At 39.1% G+C, this 6,746-nt stretch overlaps 1 non-coding gene across 1 annotated transcript; it reads right to left on the bottom strand.

The window, feature by feature from the left end:
• Positions 1 to 5,147: 5,147 nt before the first annotated feature.
• On the bottom strand, positions 5,148 to 5,254 carry LOC114211565 (U6 spliceosomal RNA). Its single transcript, XR_003609792.2, has one exon. It is a non-coding gene; the product is annotated as a U6 spliceosomal RNA (small nuclear RNA).
• Between the last annotated feature and the right edge of the window lie 1,492 nt (positions 5,255 to 6,746).

Below are 6,746 nucleotides of genomic sequence, written 5' to 3'. Positions count from 1 at the left end.
TTCCTCTTCATTTTGATATGACCCTAAAACAGTTCTAAAAAATAAAGTCTTTTTTTTTTTTACAAAAGAAAATACAGGACATATGAATAGTTCTAGTTTAATATCTTCCAGTAGCGACTTTAAAGCTTTCATGTGTTCAGAACTTTCTCTAAAAGAGGAGTACAAATGAATAATCTGAAAATTCCTTGATTTTGTCCTTTCAATGAAATTACCACGTGTTTGGTAATATGTGAGAGATAACCACAGTGTAAATTACATTTTAATAAAGGAACACACTATGGTTAAGAGCAGTCAAACAAATCCACTGAAACTTGAAATGAATCACTGTAAAACATGCTTTGATATGCCACTTCATTGTCCATACAATTTCTATGTTCCCCCATTGCCTTGAGGATAAATGGCAAACTTCTTATCCTGGAAAATGTGTCTTCCTTCAATGTGATCCCAACTGATCTTCTTATTTCCTTCTCCTATATAAAGACCCATGTGACAGCAGAGTGATCAACGGTGTGGCCTCAGAAGTCAGGCAGAGATTCAGAAGGCCAGATGGAAACCTCAAGTCACATCAACTGTGGAGCATTGCCACTGACAATTGGAACATGAGCAGCAATGAGAGCACAATTAACTTTCTAGCACTTCCTGAAATCTGGGAACTGAAATGGCCAGGGTTAAGGAACCTTATGAAATAGCAAAAACTGAATAGTCAATGCAGAATTACACAATTACATACGTAGACAGAAAATTCTTTCATTTTCTGGTGTCTTACCTCTGTTACAGGTACTGATCAGGCACCATGGATGATATGGACCGGCATGAGCCAAGGTCCATTTCATCTGAGACTCATTTTTCATGAGGTGTATCCTGAATGTCCATTCAGGTCAGCCGGGGAACCTCATTAAATATGGTACCGGATTTCTGCCCACCGCCTGCAGAATTCCTCAAGCCTCTACTACCAGAGGAGATCCTTGGCTCCTCTGGTTTCTTCTATTTTAACTTTAAATCTTAGCTCTCATTTTTAATCTAGTCTCTGGAATTTGAATTCCACTGTGAACAATTTGCCTCGTTTCTCACCATCAGGACACTAGACTTATTATTTTCATGCAACTCTATAAACACCACAGGTGTTGGCAAGGGAAATCTGATTCTTGTATCTTGCCCACATTTAAGGAAGCTATGGCCGTGTCCTGTCTTTCTCAGGCAGGCCCTACCCTCAATCAGTCTGGGCCATGGACTAGAATGTGTTTTGGAAACAGAGCAGCTGATAACACAGAGTCTAAACCAGCTGCCAAAAAGTTGAGCTTGAATTAAAAGGAGGTCCCTAAGCAGTGTGGTATGGGAAAAAAAACCAGACTTGAGTTCTGTCTTGGCTTTGTTACTGACCCACTAGCCCTGAGACAGCAAACAAATCTCTTAACTTTTCTGAGGCTATCTCACCTTTAAGAGTTGCTTCGAGGAATAAATGAAGTGCCCTGGGGAAATGCCTGGAATGTTTGGAATGCCTCGACACCTAGCTGGACTCTGCGTGTCCATCCACTCTTGTCCATCCTAAATGCCTTTGAGGAGCTGTTTGCCAAAACACTGGCAGACCACACACTCTGGCTGGCCTGTGTGCTGTTTGTAGTTGTTTTAAGTATGTTGAATACATTGTGTACTTTAGTTCTTACAGAATATTCAGTTGTTCTAAGTCCATCTCACATGTGTCTAAGTTAAAAGATCACCTCAGCAAAGTATGAAAGAGATACGCTTGAACAAGTTTGACACAAAGCATGGATTTGGGTATGAGGCAGACCTGGTTCCACCAATTACTATTTGTATGACTAGGGCATGCTTCATAACCCCTGAGTTTTCTCATCTGTAAAATGAAGAATAGTAATGCCCAAGCCATTGGGTTGTAGTATGACTTTAACAAGAAAATGAATCCTTTCAAATAGAAAAAAATGGGACACTATATTTCATGGATTTTCCGTGTCCAAGAGAAATAAGATATATGCTACATATGTGAACAACATGTGTAATGTTCAATTTTCTAACAGCCCCATTAAAAATATGTGAAAGGTAACAAGTAAAATTAATTTTAATAAAATAGTTTATTTAACCCTATGTAACCAAAATGTCGTCCTCTTGACATGTAAACAACATAAAAAGTATTGAGATATTATAGATTCTTTTTTATGCTAAATCTTTAAAATTGTTGTGTATTTTATCATTTTGGAGTAGCCACATTTCAAGTGATTAATGCCACAGGCGGCTAGCGGCTATCACATTGGACTGCGAAGGTCTTGGAGACACCTAGGTTTTTATTGCCTATCTTCTAATTAACTTACTTAGAACTCTCCCGTTGTTTTACTCCTAAGCTAGAATAATGGTTAAAGTCTATGTGTTTGTTGCATACAACATTCTGTAGGCAACATGATCCTGTCTTTTCCCCCTCTGTAGCCAGTCTGAACCAGCCTTGTCAATTTTTAGTGGTGGTTCCCTTAGGGGTCTCTATGGTTACCTCAGAGTAGTTCATCTGTCAAAACCACTGTTTAGGTCCCTGTCCAAGACCTGGACCTTGGATAAGACTCATCTATCAGTCAGCAGACCACATCGAGTCTTTGGAAAGGAAGTGAAAATAACCAATTCCATGACACGGACCTAGTTTCTTTCTGAAGCACGGAACTCTTTTCATGAATTTGTTACTGATTCCTGTAAATAAACTATTTTCCTATGGCTATGGTCAATGACTGGTCAGGTCCAAAGAAGAAAGAAAATGTTTTTCAGCTTCATCAAGTCCTATACTGAGTCATCATCCTCTCAACCGCCCACGTAAGAGAGGCCTTTCCCCCAGAAAGCGAGTTAGTCCCCTGAGAACCGCTAACCATGTGAGGTGACCGCAACCAGAGGCTTGGGCACGTACTAGGCAGTAGCTCACAAACGGATGAATAAATGGAGCTGGATACCGTATTTTGGGGAATTTGGATTACCTGTTAAAATAATATGTAAAGACTTCATTACTTCAATATTGGTCTATTTAAAACAAGATGTAATTCAAGATTATTTCTATGCTGTTCTTTAATTTAAAAAGAAAAGAATAAACCAAAACTCAGCTAATACAAAATCTATTGTTTTGGTTCCTCGGGTTTCAAATTAGGGAGATTTTACTGTAAATGGCAAACATTGATCTTAGTCACTGGCTATCTTTCATAGTTCTAGAAAAGCTGATTCCCTGTCTGATTCCAATTTGCCTTTAATCCACTATCTATACTATCCTCATACAACTTGCACAACTCCCTACCCTTTCTTCATTTTGTGAAAATTTAATATTTATAGACTATAATTTTAGGTTCTATTATCTTAGCAACCAGAAACAGCCTTTAGCTCAATCATCCCTTGCTCAGAAGGAGGCTTTATGTAAATTTCTTCTAAATTTTTTGGATATTTAAGCAATTCTTATATCCCATGCCTGTCCTTGATTCAGAGGTCTGTGTTCATTCCCTAGGGCTACAAACATTTTAAAATTTCTGTAGAAACTGACTTTACTCTGGATGGCCTCACAGATACAGAAGGCTTGATCTTCACTCAAAGACAAGGCTTCCTTTACCTGGGCTCAGGTGAAGACCCCAGATTCTTGCGAACATCATTTTTCTTCCTCCTCCTGACCTGTTGTGGCTGATGTGGCCCTCCTTATTGTTTCTATTAATAATTTTATCTCCAGTCACTTACTTATATGCACACTGTCATGGCAACCCCGGTGTTAGTCCTATTAGCCTACCACCCAAGGCAACTCCTTGTGCAGAAATGATCTACAATGCCCGGGGGAAAGCATCTTGTGGCAAAAGTAACTACAGCCCCAGCCCTCCAGTCATGATGCTCCAAGCTGCTGCCTCCTTACCCTCAGCGATGGATCCATCCATCATCCCAAAGTGCCTGATCGTAAATGTGAGCCCAACTAAAGAAATAACAGTTTTGTCTATAAGTTTTTTAGTGTGAATGGAAGGAGCATTAGCTTAGGAGTGACTCCTTGTGACATAGTGGAGGGGAGGGGGTGACTCTCAGATTGCCAGTTTTGCTAGTATCATTCCAGGTCCGTATTGATGTTATAAGACTTTGTGGGCTTTTTATCTTTCTGTGTTATAAGTGGAAAGATGGCAATGTATTAAGATTTGGAGTTGCTTCCTAGGAATGTAGTTGAAATTAGAATTGCATTATAATTTGTGATTAGTGACCAAGAGAAACATCACCCTGAAAAAGAAGGCATGCTATGCTTCCATGCTATTCTTTTTAGTTCTCTGTTTTGGAAGACTTTCTTCCTCTGCAGACAGTTAGTTCAGCTGGCTAACAAGGCCAAGGGAGCGGTTTATATGTATAGCTCACAAATGTGTGCTCTCAGTCACTGGCAGGACCCCGGGAGAAAGTGTGGCTAGGTGTGGATTGGGGCAAAATCATCACAGCTGTTCGGAAGAATGACACAGACGTGCACTTGTGCAAATGGCAGGTCAGTGGCATACTGGTTATGAATGAAGGAATGTGCATTGTATTCAAAATGACTGGCTTTGTTCTAGTTATTTGATTTTAAGCTGATTACTCAATCTTTCTGGGCCTCACTTCATCAAAGATGTGGCTTAACCATTGTAAAGATTTTATTTATTTATTTGACAGAGGGAGACACAGCGAGAGAGGGAACACAAGCAGGGGGAGTGGGAGAGGGAGAAGCAGGCTTCCCGCGGAGCAGGGAGCCCGATGCGGGGCTCGATCCCAGGACCCCGGGATCATGATCTGAGCCGAAGGCAGACGCTTAACGACTGAGCCACCCAGGTGCCCCGTGGCTTAACCATTGTATACCACTTATGTTACAGACTTATTGTAAACAACAACAAAAAAGATGAAATGTGCACTATTATAAAACACATTAAGAGATATGTATAGGCTAATGTTAACAGAGCAAATTCCAGAGCGAGCCTGTCTTGCTCAAATCCCAGCCGCATTTCCTCAAAGGTCCCTCATCTGCAAGTCAGGGTAATAAAGGCACCTACCTCACAGGGTTTTTAAAAGAGTAAATGAAATGATATATGTAAAGAGTTTATAGCCCCACTTGGCACATTGTAAAAATCTCATTTTAAAAACTCAATGAATGTTATCTCCTTTAGCTGTGATTAAGGCCTTTAAAAAATATGGAATGCTTCACAAATTAGCATGCCATCTTTGTTCAGGGAGCAAGCTCATATTGTCTGCATTGCTCTAATTTTACTATATGTGCCACTGAAGCAAGCATTCTCTGAACCACCCAAGACCCTGATTTGGAGATCTTGAAGAATTGTTTGAGTAGGCCATGGGAAAAAAAAAAAATCAAACCAATGATAACAACATCATATTCAATAGCAATAAATAATTCCACTGATAATCAAGACACACTTTTGGTGGTGGTGATGAGAGAACCAATTCGCATAGTTGCTTTTCAGGTTTATTTTAGACTTAAATACAAGTACTGTGGATTCCTTTTTAAAGCCAAGTGGTTCTGTTGGAAGAAAAAAAATAGGTATCTTGACGGTCTAGTGTTGGCTATATGTTTTCTTAATGTGAAATGAATGTTTGAGCTTATTATACTAATATGAGTCTGCCATGTCCTAAAATTTATTGCTCCAAATCAGTGGTGTTTGTGTTGTTACTAGTGTGGTTGCTGCTCAATACTGAAATGCATTCATTAGCTCCAAATGACAGAAATTGCACTACACTACAGTTTAATTTTTAAATTTTTTTAAATTTTTTTTTGTCAGCCTGCCTTTTCTTCCTTTGGAACAGAATAATGAGATAATAGCTACGTGAGAAGTCAAAGATTTCACAGCACTGGGGTAATCTTCCTGTAAGCATGCCATAGTTTTTGCTCATTTGGTTATATTCGCAGTGTTATGAAGACATCATATATTTTTCTAGTGTAATAGGAATATGTTTAGACAGTTTATATCAATAAAATGATCTAATTGTAATGTTAGAATTTATCAAATTTATTCAAACCCTATCATCACAATGAACTGTCTACTCTTTTAACTGTTACACTTTTTGAATGTATTTTTTCTACTTTTTTTAATCCAAAAAGCTAAGTTTCAGCTGTAGAACTGCATTGTTATAAAAATGAAGAGAGGCTGTAGTCGTAACCAGTCATTGGCATTTGCATATTATTCAGAGCCCGTTCTTTATCTACCGGACAAATATGTCTCATTAACATGCATTAATGCCTGATTCCCCTTCTGTTAAAGAAATGATACAAGTCTGTAGCATTCTTCACCCTCCATAAGAAAAATAAGCTTATCTGTAAGAGGAAGTAAAGGCAATTATTTGGATAACGTAAGCCCATCTTTCTCAAATTTTCTTGTCTAAAGTGGTAGTTCTCGGTTGGGGGCGGTTTTGTTCCCATAGGTCACTTGGCAGTGTTTGGAGACATCAGTGACTTTCGAGACTGGGGGGAAGGGAGTGTTACTGGCATCTGGTAGGTGGATGCCAGAAAAGTGGCCAAGCATCCCACAATGCACAGGACAGCCTCCGCAACAAAGAATTACCGTGATCTGGTCCAAAATGTCAACAGTGCTGAGGTCGAGAAATAATCCCAGTGTCTCAGTTATTGCATCAAAGCTCGGGCTTAGATTTGGAAATATTCAGTCCAGCTTACTAAATCTCCACCTTCTTTTGCCCACAAAGAACTGGACATACTTTTCTTTTTTTTTAGTTTATTTTTTTATTATGTTATGTTAATCACCATACATTACATC

The sequence above is a fragment of the Eumetopias jubatus genome, unplaced genomic scaffold, assembly GCF_037043125.1.
Source record: "Eumetopias jubatus isolate StellerSeaLion01/CBP00866 unplaced genomic scaffold, mEumJub1_p1.0 scaffold_3, whole genome shotgun sequence".
Lineage (NCBI taxonomy): Eukaryota > Metazoa > Chordata > Mammalia > Carnivora > Otariidae > Eumetopias > Eumetopias jubatus.
This window is presented reverse-complemented; position numbering and strand designations above follow the sequence as displayed.